The sequence below is a fragment of the Ornithorhynchus anatinus genome, chromosome 7, assembly GCF_004115215.2.
Source record: "Ornithorhynchus anatinus isolate Pmale09 chromosome 7, mOrnAna1.pri.v4, whole genome shotgun sequence".
Taxonomy (NCBI): domain Eukaryota; kingdom Metazoa; phylum Chordata; class Mammalia; order Monotremata; family Ornithorhynchidae; genus Ornithorhynchus; species Ornithorhynchus anatinus.
The window spans coordinates 45,190,397-45,204,587 of record NC_041734.1 but is presented as its reverse complement, the minus strand read 5'-3'; the positions used below and the strand labels follow the sequence as shown (position 1 = coordinate 45,204,587).

Sequence of the window (14,191 nt, the reverse complement as noted above, 5' to 3'; positions counted from 1 at the left end):
TTTCAGAACCCTCTTTCCTAATGTGAATTTGCTTGAGCAGAAAATAACCAGCTCCCGCATCTCTAAAAGGCAATTACTGATGTTAGCTTGATTGAGAATGAGAGAGTAGACCATCTAATGAGGCAGGGTGTTATTTTAAAAGTTCTCTGGGCTATTTGGGTTTGGTCATCCGAAGACAAATCTAGTCCATCTTTCTGCCCCATGGAGGGTCTGTATTCGGTCTTTAAGTCCTGGCTATTCTTTTGAGTGTCTAGACTCGGCCTTTAAGACTATCTAGTCAAGGCAATTGCACAACCTTCCTTGGCAGCAATGTCCATTGCCTAACTGTTCTAAGAGTTTCCTTGTTACTGGAAGAGCTTGCTTATTACTGGAATTACTGGAAAGAGCTGTTATTCCTGGACTGCTTCAGGGAATAAAGTCTTCTGAAGTTTGGGAGATATGTCCAGGCCTGAAGGGTTGATCCAAAAGAAGTAGGCTCACTACTTCTTCTAGGGGTGGAGGGACGAGAAAGTAGAGGAGATTCCTGGAGGGGAGCAAGGAGAGAACAAGGGGTGCTTTGGAGATGAAGGAAAAGGGATGTGTAAGTGGAATCTTTACCAGTGACAACAAATGTGTGGCTCCAGAGGGATCTTGGATAGTGGATGGGGCCCTTAATTAGTAATTTGTAACCTAAATTTCTTCTCATCTTGGTACCTGAAGCCGATTAACTGATAAACACAGTTTCCCTACTGGCACAACCAATTTAGCTCGCTCCTATGTATCGCTCACTTACAGAGTGGAGTGAAGTTGGTTCAGTTAGGCTCTCAGTGTTTTCAAGAGTTTCAACAATTTTCAAGTGTTCAAGTCTATTCTCTCTGGGACCTAAGTAATGGAGGTTTTGGAAATGAAAGGAGACTGAGAAGAAACTGATATCGGTTTCCCAAGACCCAGGGGTTTATTTGCAAACATATCATTATACTTTCAGTGTAGATGACACTTCTGACAGCTACTACTGTGGCTCAAAAATACAGGCCACAATAAATGTTTTTCACACTGAACATACTGACATGGTGGGTGTGACCACTTTTTTTTTTAAGTAGTATTTGTTAAGCACTTACTATGTGCCATTCATTGTATTAAGTACTATGGTAGATACACACTAATCACGTTGGAAATAGTCCATGCCCCTCATTAGGTTCACAGTCTTATTCCCCATTTTACAGATGATGTAACTGAGTCACAAGAAGTTAAGTCACTTGTCCCAGGTCAAACAGCAGACAAGGGATGGGGCTGGAATTAGAATTCAGTTCCTTCTGACTCCTAATCCCTTGCTCTATCCACTCTTCCGCTTCTTCTGTGTTAGAAAGCCTGCGGTTTTGTAGCTTCGCCTCTGCCTTACAGCTAGGACAGTCCAATTACAAAATGACTGCTTGTTCCACAGCAGGTATTTTGTTTGTTTTTAAAATGATATCTGTTAAGCACTTACTATGTGTCAGACACAGTACTAAGAGCTGGGGTAGATACAAGTCATCAAGTTGGACTGTCTTCTAGAGCAAATGGCTACTCCACATTTTCTTAAATTGCACTTTTGGGTGTTTTTGCAGCATTAGTTCTGCCCATTTGCTAAACGTTACCTATTTAGCATGCTTCATAGCAATTACTGAGGATCCCACAGTCATCTACTCCCAGATTATCTCCATAGCAGGACAGAGCTGATCTATAATGACAAATTCAAACTGCAATACTGCCGTCATTTTATCTTCAATCACCAATGGTATTTTCAGAGCGCTAAGTGGGTGTAAATCACAGTGCTAAGTGCTCGGGAAAGTACAATACAATAGACCAATCCCAGACCACAAGGAGCTTAGAGTCTACTGGGGAGATAGACCTTAGATAAGGGGAATTTACCTTCCCTATGATGTTAAATGGGATGTAGGCAAAACCGACAATACACATAAAGAAGATGGAAGTTAATATCTATGGCTAGCTGAAAAAGGTCTCCAGATTACTGTAGACTGGACGTCACTCCTTAAGTACATTCTATATTATTGTCACTACAAAGTAGGTGCTGAATAAGTACTGTAATAATGATATTTATGTTTCTGTTTTGATCCTATACTGTGCCAGCCAGTCTCTCAAAGGATTCAATAGTATTTATTGAGCGCTTACTATGTGCAGAGCACTGTACTAAGCGCTTGGAATGTACAATTCGGCAACAGATAGAGACAATTCCTGCCCAATGACAGGTTTACAGTCTAGTTGTCTGATTGTCCTAATCCATCTTTCTGCTTCTTCAGCTACTTTTTCATTCCACCCATAAATGCCTGAAAGTGTAGACATTCAATTCCATGTCACTGGGGTTTGGGACAGCAAGCCACACTGCTCCAGTTCAAGTTACAGTAAGCCGTTAATGTAAAGCACTCTGATTGTCAGTTCATAACTTGGTTCTGACTATGAAAAGCAGTCCACAACCTGCAGCATATCCCCTTGGGTGTACAGCTTCCAGAAACTCAACTCCAATCTCCTGAGGTCGTCAATAGTTAATGAATGCTGTGATTTCAGAGGGAGTTTTATTGAAAAGGCTCCTACAAGCCCCTTCCCACCATCACCTGTCAGTGATTTGATTCTACTTTGACTAATATTCGTTCAAACACTCAGTTATAGGATATGAATTGATCGATCGATCAATCAATCTGTCAATAATCCACTATGTCAAATGCCCTCAGTTCAATCAGGGTTGAGGACAAAGAGAAGTCTATACCATCAGCTCCACAGTGCAAACGCTGTCAGAGAATACCATCATGGCCCTCTGGATATTTCAAAAGAAGATATGGTAAACTGAACTTCATGAATTTCTTTAAATGAAATAACATTCTTCTGTTTTTAAAGGGCACACTTTTTTAAAGTTGTCATTTGAATTCAAACTCTTTGGAAAACATGCATAATAATCTTAATGATCCCATTGAGCAGTTTAAATTCAAATTGTGGAGCACTTGAAATACCATGCTGGCAGCACTTTCCATAAATTACTCTCAAATTCAATACATCGCTTGATAAAAAAAAAGTAAGATGTGCCACACACACTAAAAAAATCTTTAAATTACAGTTTCTCTTTTCTTGTCCAATTTAAATTGTTACTTGGTTACTAAATTAGTGCTATAGACTCTGCTTACAAATCTCCAAATTATTTTTAAAAATATATGTAATTTTGCAGCGGGTGTAAACTTTATTCTTCCAATCCTCTCAGGCTAACGGTGGCTTTTCTTTCCCTGAATTTTTTTCTTCCTTTTTTTTCCTGAGATATTTAGTAAAGCAGACCTGTGCCAGGATATTGGCAAAGATTCAGCTACTTTTCATTTTGTTTTGCACATTTGCGTTTTTAGAAAGCACTGGAAGCTGGGAGACTGAATCACAAAGATCGTTTCTACAGCAAAGTCCACGCACCTAGAATCTCTATAATGAGCTCTTATCTATAGAAGGACTGGAATAATTAAACCTCAGTATTTTAATGAATAAAGCTGCCCATGTGCAGCAGGATTGACTTAGGTATTTGAAAGAAACCACTTCATTTTCACTTCAATTCCCTTGAGAATTTATTTTGAGCAGTGGGTTTGTGAACAAGGTTTCCGTCTGAAAAATAATAAAGCAACCTATCGATATACTCAATGAGGAAGTTTACCAGTGTGAAGAGTTGGGCAGTTTTCCATTTGTGATTCACAGTAAACTCTGAACCAAAATAAGAATATAGTACACATTTTGACATGATGGACAACTCTGGGGTCAGGACTCCTGGAGTCTTGCCTACAAAGCGTCTACTTCCTCTCTGTACCTTGTCACTTCATTGTTTGAATTTGACAAATATTTGAGTAATAAGTTGGTGTAGCTCTGGGCAAGTCACAAGCTCCATGTACCTATAAAAAGAAAGTTCAAATACACATCTCCCTATCTGAGACCTCATTAGTTCTTGCCAATTATTTAATTGTTCATTTAATTGTATTTATTGAATGCTTATTGTGTGCAGAGCACTGTACTAAGCTCTTGGGAGAGTACATTACAACAATAAACAGACATATTCCCTTCCCACAATGAGTTTACAGTTTAAGGGGGGAGAAAGACATCAATACAAATAAATAAATTACAAATATGTACATAAGTGCTGTGGGGCTGGGATGGGGGAAGAACAAAGGGAATAAGTCAAGGTGATAATAATGTTGGTATTTGTGCTTACTATGTGCAGACCACTGTTCTAAGTGCTGGGGTAGACACAGGGGAATCAGGTTGTCCCACGTGAGGCTCAAAGTCTTCATCCCCATTTTACAGATGAGGGAACTGAGGCACAGAGAAGTTAAGTGACTTGCCCAGAGTCACACAGCTGACAAGAGGCAGAGCTGGGATTCGAACCCATGACCTCCGACTCCAAAGCCCGTGCTCTTTCCACTGAGCCACGCTGCTTCTCTAAAAGGAGTCGGAGAAGAGGAAAGGAGGGGCTCAGTCTGGGAAGGCCACTTGGAGGAGAAGTGCCCTCAATAAGACTCTGAAGGGAGGGAGAGTAATTCTCTGTCAGATTTGAGCAGGGAGGTTGTTCCAGGCCAGAGGCAGGATGTGGGCCAGGGGTCACTGTCAAGATAGGCAAGATGGAGGCACAGTGAGAAAGTTGGCATTGAAGGAGTGAAATGTGTAGGCTGAGTTGTAGAAGGAAAGTAGTGAGGTGAGGTAGGAGGGGGCCAGGTGATAGAGTGCTTTAAAGCCAATGGTGAGGAATTTTTGTTTGACGCAGAGGTAGATGGGCAACCACTGGAGTTTTGAGGAGCGGTGTGACATATCCTGAACATTTTTGTAGAAAAATGATCCAGGAAGCAGAGTGAAGTTTGGACTGGAGTGGGGAGAGACGAATCTTGGAGGTTGATAGTCCAGGGAGGGTAGGATGAGTGATTGTATTAACGTGGTAGCAGTTTGGATGGAGAGGAAAGGGCAGATTTTAGAAATGTTGTGAAGGTGGGACAGACAGGATTTAGTGGTGGATTGAATATGTGGACTGAATGAGAAAGAGGAATCAAGGACAGCACCACGGTTACAGGCCTGTGAGACAGGAAGGATGGTGGTGCCATCTACAGTGATGGGAAAGTCATGGGGAGGACAGGGTTTGGGTGGCAAGATAAGTTCTGTTTTGGACACGTTAAGCTTGAGGTGATGGGAGATCATCCAAGTAGAGATGTATTGAAGGTAAGAGGAAATGTGCAAGTACAGAGAGGGAAAGCAAAATTTAAGACTTAAGAGGTGGTACTGTTAACATTGACATCAGATCAGTCAAGGAAAACTTTTGGAGTACTTGATTCAAAAGATCACAACTTTTTTGCTCTTCCATTTATAAGCGTAAGCAGTTCTGAATTTACCAAGTTTCAAGTTTACAATGAACGGCACTTACACTAAGTTCACATGCTACTTCTCCTTTAGAGTGCTTCAGTTTTGACTTTACAAAGCTAGCCTATTTTATGGCATGATCTAGCAGTAGGTGTGGGGCGGTGTTGTTGGGAGGAGGCAGGCAGAAGCCATAGGAACGAGAAACAATCTAAAAACCTCAATGTGCAGTTGAAAGGTGGGGAGGGGGAGAGTGGTTACTTGAAAAGGTTGGCGGGTCCATTTTACTTCTAAGGAAATTAACAGGCAGCTACCTTACTGTAGAACCCCTAAAATTCAACATATATAAATTAATATGGCTATATTGTTCATATATAATTGAAAATACATTTGTGGGTAATTTTATAGAATCAGAATATCCAACCTGGGCTTAAGAATTAATCTTCTATTTCTTTATAAAATTGTTCTTCTGGTTCCAGTTTACACGTTTTCCATTTAAGGAAAAGTTTCAGGGACCGATCCTGTTGAAAGTCAAAGACTATTATAGAAAAGGCTAAATATCAGTAGCTTCGGACCAAAGCTTAGAATTCACATTCCCAAGGAAAATTTCTTCCTCTTAAGTAAAACGGTTCTAATTACAACAATTCCAAATTGACTGGGGATGCATCAGGGAGTAGTTAACTCACATTCTTGACTCTGGTTCTTGTATTTAATTATGGACGGTATCTAATGTTTCTGTTTCAAATGATATAGACAGAGCTGCTTGCAGAGAGTCTTCCTGTTCTTCTTGGAGCCCACATTTCACTGTTTCAGGCTTACACAGACCTTGCCATTGACAATTTGCACACACTCTTCTCCCTGCCTAGATCTCCCTCCCCCTTCAAATCTGATAGCACATCGCTCTCCTCAACCTCTAGACTGTAAGATCCTTGTGGACAGGGAACATGTATTACAACTTTGTTATATGGTGCTCTCCTAAGAGCTTAGTACGGTTCTCTCCACACTGTAAACACTCAACAAATATAAATGAATGATTTTCAATGACTCCCTAAAATCATGTAATATTAATAATGGTATCTTTTAAGTGACTACTATGGTCAAGCACTGTAGTATGAGCTGGGGCAGATAGAAGATAATCAGGTTGGACACAGGTCCTGTCCCGCATGGGGCTCACCATCTAGGAAGGAGAGATAATGGGTACTGAATTCCCATTTTACAGATTGGGAAACTGAAGCACAGGAAAGTTGTGACTTGCCCAAAGTGACATGGTAGGCAACTGGGAAAGGTGGGATTAGCTGGGGAGACAAACATTAACATGAATAAATAATTTATAGGTATGTATAAAAATGTTGTGGGGCACATAGTGTTGAACAGATTCCAGCTATTCATCCATTTACACACTTTGGTTGCAAACCACTTTCCAAACACTGTTACATAATTGACAGAGAAGTAGCATGGCCTAGTTGACAGAGTTCAGGTCTGGCAATCAGAACAATCTGGGTTCTAATTCTGTGACCTTGGTAAAGTCACTTCACTAATCTCCGCCTCAGTTACCTCATCTGTAAAATGGGGATTAATACTGTCAGCCCCATGTGGGACACAATCTATGTCCAACCTGATTAGTTTATATCTACTCCAATACTTAGTATAGAGCCTGCCTCATAGTGAGTGTTTCACAAATACCATAAAAAATGCTTTTGAGAAGCTTATAAACACCATGTAGAGGTTTTAATATAAGGTCTTTGTGGGCAAGGAGTATGTCTGTTATATTGTATAATATAAGTATTATATTATATTGTATATTATATTCTCCCAAGTGTTTAGTACAGTGCGCTAAGGATTGATTCCTTATATTCCTTCCACAACTGATGTGCAGAAAGCAACCCCTATTTGCCTTCCATTCTGCATGGCCTATGTACTTGAACCTGTAAACATTAAGTAATTTTATTTTCACCTCACCTCCACAGACCTTATGTATATTTCGATCTGTAATTTATTTTAATGTCTGTCTCTCACTCAGGACTGTAAGCTCCTACGGGTGGGGATCCGGTCTATTGTTTTGTGTGTGTTCTCCCCTGCACTTAATACAGTGCTCTGCACACAGAAAACAGTTAATAAATAGCATGGACTGGTTGTTTGATAGATTGATTATGTCTAGATTTATTAGCTGATTATTATTTGATTTTCTTGTCATCAGAAGCCTAATTACAGACTCCTGGGGGATCTAGTGCTGTAAATGTACAGCTGCAAACAGGCTAACCCTAGGGGAGGGCAGGGTCTAGGGTAAAACAAGTGCAGGACCACTGATCCAGGGGAAGAGTTCATATGTCCTTCCAACATCCACCCACCTATCATGAAACCCTCTATGCATCAGCCCCACACTTGGATCTGTACCCCTTATTCACCCCACCTTCAGCCATATAGCACTTAGGTACATGTCTGTAATTTATTTTAATGTTGCCTCCCCTAATAGACAGTGTAATATGTCTACCAACTCTGTTATACTGTACTCTCCCAAGCAATCGATACAGTGTTTGAGAATGTAAGCTCGTTACAGGCAGGGACCATGTCTACCAACTCTGTCATACTGCACTCTCACAACCAGTTAGTACAGGGCACTGAACACACTAAGCGCTCAATAAATAAAATTGATTGATTGATTGATTGATCAAGTTAAAGTCCTGTGTGGTCTGAAATTTGCATTGAGATTCTGGGAGGGCATGTTTAATGAGGTTCTTCAGTAGGTGGCCAGATCCATTCATTCATTCATTTAATCATATTTATTGAGTACTTACTAGGTACTAAGTGCTTGGGAGAGTACAATATAAACAGACACATAATAGTGCAGATTTATCCTAGGTAACCACCACCTCACAAACCTTGTAATCCAGGGATTCACCTTGCAATATTTGATGGTTTACCACAGCATCCACAATCTCTACCCCGAACATTACCTTCATTCATTTCAGCTAAATCAATTTCTTGTGCCACACTCACAGGAGACAGGGCAGCTCTTGCCTACCGACTGATTAATTGATTACCCACCATCTGACAGACCAGTTCCTTCTTTTTTTAATTGTACTTGTTAAACGCCGACTATGTGTCAAGCACTGCTCCAAGTGCTGGGGCAGACACAAGCCTATCAGAATCCAGCAGGAATCCTGAAAAATAGTTGGATAACAATAGGTGAAGGATCGCAGTGGCTATCAAGAAAATGCTTGATGGGTTATGGCACAGCCTTGGCAGTATGCTCCACAGCAAGTTCATTCATGACTCAATCCTGTACATACAGGTACTTTGTACTATGTTAGGTTTGTACTCCTGCCTCTCTACACCCTCACTGCACACTCCGTGTCCCAGGGAAATCCAAGTCGGCAGAGACAAGAAAGTGTAAACGGGTTTGTGGAAACTGCTAATCAGTTCCTATATGCAGGTTCTCAATCCTGAAATCCACAGGGAAACTCCAACTCCTGGAGGACTCTGGCTAGGCCCTTGCCAACAATGGAAGCAACATGGCTTAGTGGATATAGCATGGGCCTGGGAGCCAGAAGGACCCGGGTTTTAATTCCAGCTCTGCCACTTGTCTGTTGTGTGACCTTGGGCAAGTGCTCAAGGTGCTCAAGTGCTCCAACCACTAAACCATGTTGCTTCTCCAAGCAAAGGCCAGCTGAGCTGAGCTGAGCTCATCAAACAGGCAAATCATTAAAGAAGTGTGGCTGGGAAAGAAAGGAGATTTTGGAGATAAGAGGTAGAGCTGGGAGGGAGAGGTCCTGGTCTCTCACAGTGGCTTTGGGTGTAATAAACTACAGGAGTTGTTTCCCTCATCTTGACTTTTATAAAGATGATACGACAGTATTACTATTATTATTACTCTCAAAGAATCTCGGCCATACTATATATTTTGAAGCTCAAAAATTATGTTCCACACTTTATGACATAGAGATAATAAAGTGGCTTTTAATGGCCCCAAATAAAAATTATTGCTTTGAAATGAGAGATCCATCTTCTGAGCAGTGGTCTCATTTGTATTATAGTATATTGGAATTGAATGCTTAAATCTGCTTCTTTCTGGGCCACCTATTGCTGCTGAACGTCAGCACTCTACCAAGGGATCCCTGTCTTTCCCCTCACTGAAACCCAGAATGTAAACCCAGAGTTGGGATTTATTCTTTTTGGGACTAGTTTTCTCTGCTGACGGAACCAATGGAGGGTGTTTGCCAGGAAACAGATTGTTTTAAAGGAGGGTTGGAGGTGAGAGGGAATTAGCATGGTCCACGAAAGTCATCAGGATACCAGTCAACTCTCCACTCAAACTTCCCAGGCCTTTCCATCTGCCGGACCAGTGTGGCTGGTTAACCTTGAGCTCAGCCCTTATGATAATACTGTGGCTGGAAACCAGACAGCTGGCTTCAATCTCACATCTTTCCCTTCAAACTTTTATATATAACTCTCTAATGATACAGTCACCAGCTTCCTCTGCCTCATAAGCCAAACTCTGCCTTTCCCCATAATGTCTCAGGTCCAAAACAAGTAAATACTCAAAGGCAGCAGCCTAAGGACATAGGAAATAAATTGTTCTGTGATGAAAGATTACATTAGGATCAAGAGCAAAGTGCAGGAAGACCTATATTATGCATATTGAAGTGGTAGATTTAAGATGCAGACTAAAATTCAAGAATCCTGGGATCTATTTTATCACATACATTCTGAGAGATCACCTTGTTGCCTCTGTTTCTTAAAATAGGAGCAATGATATCTGCTCCTATCCACTACACATGGCTATGCTAAGAAAAGACAAAAATGCAGCGGGACTTGATTAATCAGAACTTCAGGGTGGAGCACTGAACTTGTCTGGCCAAATTTCACAAAGGCTACTTTGTTAACTCCTTGGGGGTGGAGAAGATGTCTTCTCCTTTCTTGTATGCTTCCAAACGCCTGATTCTGATCTGATCTGAGTCGTCCTCTTTCTTTGCCAATTGGAAGTGTGTTACCAATTTTGACCTTTGGTCTTCTATTTTGACCGCTTGACTCTTAGTGTGTTTCTTAAGAGAGTCCTGGGGAACACATCCAATCAGACCAACATGCAAAAAAACAAACTACCAAACTTTTTCCATGAAAGACAATTTCTTTTCAATCTCACTGGGCATGACTCAGGGGCTGGAAGGCTTCGGTCATAAGAGACAATCTCTTGGTTCACTGGAATGCAGATAGAATCCCCAAGAACATAGAGAAACAAAATTTAATTAGATCGGGTTTTTAATATGTCAGCATGAATTAGACAGCCTCAATAGAACAGATGCATTCTCCTTGGAGAATTTTGCAGCAGACCCTAAACCCTCTTTGTGTTCTTCCAGTAGATGGTGTAAAGAACACTTTCCTTGCCCAAACATCTCTGATTTTGCCTTCTCATCTGAAAAGCGAGATGCGGTTTCCCTTAACTCTATGCTCAGAGCAGATTACACACTGTAGCTGGATAATTATCATTCCTTTATCCTCTAAAAGATATAAGATAAATATTACAGCAAACGAGGAACAGACTCCTTCCCTATTTTCTTTCGATCCTTTTATCTTTAATGTAGGGAGCTTACTGAACCTTCGCCAACAATTCACTCAGCCTAATGAAGTGTGTAAGTAATGGGATTAAATAATCTTAAACCATTATTACAGTGGCCCGATGCTGAAATTCTTCCAAACTAAAGCAATTCAGAGTGGTGAGTTCATGCTTGAATTAAAAACAAACAAACTTTGGCAACAGGAGGGTTTCAGCATGGAGTTATGGTTACATTTAACTAACTTGGGAGTATTAGTTCTCCCACTGTTCAGCGTTTAGGCAAATGCTGATTATGTTCTACTGTGACCCCTTCAACAGGGTTTTCTGATTTGGCATAAATTCAGAAGCAGCATGGCCTAGTGGACAATGCACACACATGGGAGCCTGAGGACCTAGGCTCTCATTCTGGCTCTGCCACTTGCCTGCTGTGTGACCTTGGGCAAGTCACTTAACTTCTCTGTGCCTCAGCTTCCTCAACTGCAAAATAGGGATTCAAAACCCATTTTCCCTCTTGCTTAAGCTATAAACCCCAGGTGGGGCAGGGACTGTGCCCAACTTGATTAACTTGTATGTACCTCAGCACTTAGCACAGTGTTTAACACAAAGTAAGCGCTTAATAAATGCCTTAAAACAATAAAATAAAATTCATCCTCTTTGCCTTGGGCATGTCTCATTTTATGCAACTCCTAAATATCTGCAGCTGCTCAACAAGGAAAACAGGATTGGAGTTTCTTAGTCATATAGGGCCATGAACTTTGACTTCTTTAACTAGAGCAGAAGTGGGGCAAAAATGGGGTAGGGCAAGAAAAACATGGGAAGATGGATAAAAGGGAAGGGAAGGGGAAAGGTGTGGGGAAAGGAGAAGAAGGAGGGAAATGACGGTGAAATGGGAAGTGGTTATTAAAGAGCAAGGGTTTGGAAGTCAGAGGTCATGGGTTCTAATCCTGGTTCCACCACTTAATAACAATTATGATGGTATTTGTTAAGCGCTTACTATGTGCCAAGCACTGTTCTAAACACTGAAGTACAAACAAGGTTATCAGGTTGTCCCACGTGAGGCTCACAGTCTTAATCCCCATTTTACAGAAAAAGTAACTGAGGCACAGAGAAGTTGAGTAACTTGCTCAAGGTCACACAGCAGACAAGTGGAGGAGTCGGGATTAGAACCCATGACCTCTGACTCCCATCAGCTTTGTGACTCTGGGCAAGTCACCACTTCTCTGTGCCTCAGCTACCTCATCTGTAAAATGGGGATTAAGACTGGGAGCCCAATGTGGGACAACCTGATTACCTTGGATCTACCCCAGCACTTAGAATAGTGCTTGTCAAATAGTAAGCGCTTAACAAATACCATCATTATTATTATAAGTGTGAAAGAAAGGGTTGGAGAGGGAGGAATCGCCTATAGCTCCTACCACCCTCTGCTATATCTGCCCAAAGGGTCTCAGGCAGAGTCACTGTTCAGGGTGGCTTCATTTAACCAGCTCCACTTCTGCTGCTTTTGCCCAGGTGGATGAAACAATGGCACTTGGTTAACTAGCCTGTTTTGGGTGTTTTTCACTGGAACCTCTGGGCCAAAAGGGGGAATACTTGGGGTAGTGACACAATCTAGGATGGCCCGCTTCTCCTAATGTGACTGCCATCACAAACACTTCAGCATTTAACTAACTTGGGAGTGTTAGTTCTCCCACTGTTCCGAGTTTAGGCAAATGTTGATAGCTGAAGTGTTTGTGTTAGTCCCAACAACTGCCCAGTCAAACCGGCCATTATTGCATCATAAGTATAATAATAATGATGATAATAATAATGGTGGTATTTGTTAGCGTGGCTCAGTGGAAAGAGCCCGGGCTTGGGAGTCAGAGGTCATGGGTTCAAATCCCAGCTCTGCCACTTGGCAGCTCTGTGACTGTGGGCAAGTCACTTAACTTCTCTGTGCCTCAGTTCCCTCATCTGTAAAATGGGGATTGACTGTGAGCCTCACGTGGTGCAACTTGATTACCCTGTATCTCTCCCAGAGCTTAGAACAGTGCTTTGCACATAGTAAGTGCTTAAATACCAACATTATTATTATTATTATTAAGCGCTTACTATGTGCAAAGCACTGTTGTAAGCACTGGGGGGAATACAAGGTGATCCGGCTGTCCCATTTGGGGCTCACAGTTTTAATCTCCATTTTACAGATGAGGTTACTGAGGCACAGAGAAATTAAGTGACTTGCCCAAAGTCACACAGCTGGCAAGCGGCGGAGTCAGGATTAGAACCCACCACCTCTGACTCCCAAGCCGGGGCTCTTTCCACTGAGCCATGCTGCTCCTCGATAATAATGGTATTTGTTAAGAGGTTACTATGTGCCAGACACTGTACTAAGTGGCATGGATAGAGCACTATCCTTCTGGGAGTCAGAAGGACCTGGGTTCTAATCCCAGCTTTGCCATTTGTCTGCTGTGTGACCTTAGGTAAGTCACTTTACTTCTTGCACATCAGTTACCTTATCTGTACAATGAAGATTAAGACTGTGAACTCCATGTGAGACAGGGGATGTGTCCAACCCAATTTGCTTATATCCTTCCCAGAGCTTAGTACAGTTCCTGGCATATAGTAAGCGCTTAACAAATGCCACAGTTATCATTATTATTATTAGAAACACATGGTTCTGACTGCACTGGAGACTCATATTGGAGCACTGCCCCAATGAAGACCATTAATGCCCAGACATTTCCTTCGTCTCCTTATCTTCCTGGTGGCAGTAGCGATTGAAGCGTCTGGTCCCTTTCTGCCACTGTGACTGAAAATGATTAAGCAACGGGCCATTTTAGTGACATCAGAATCCTAAAATGTATTATGCCCCACCGAATGCAGGAATTCTGGTCTTTCTAGGGACACAAACAATAAGCCCAGACTTTTCCTAATCTTCTCTTTCTCTGTTTCCCTAAAGAAACCCATTTCATCATCCCGGGCCTCAGTTTCTCCATCTTTAAATAACCCCGATGATCACCATGCCTTGTCTACCTCTTAGAAATACTGGGAGGATTCATGAGATAATATCAGCAAAGTGCCTACGGCTCTTTGTAAGAAAGGCCCTACATAAACACATGGTACTATCACTACATTGTTATTGTGGCAACTCTTTTTCACCAACAAAGACACTTTTTAATTACAGGGCAGTAATCTAAATGTTCATTAATATGAGAAGTGTGTTTCAAAACATGATCTATGCCAATATTCCACATTCATTTTACCCTTAAGAGCTTAATTATACTTACTAAGAAAAACAAAAGCATTCAAGCCCAGCAGTCCTCCAAT

The 14,191-nt window shown here is 41.5% G+C and overlaps 1 protein-coding gene across 3 annotated transcripts in view; it reads right to left on the bottom strand.

The window, feature by feature from the left end:
* LOC100080375 (LIM domain containing preferred translocation partner in lipoma) overlaps nt 1-14,191 on the bottom strand; it is a 721,700-nt gene that overhangs the window by 84,102 nt on the left and 623,407 nt on the right. The window lies entirely within an intron of this gene.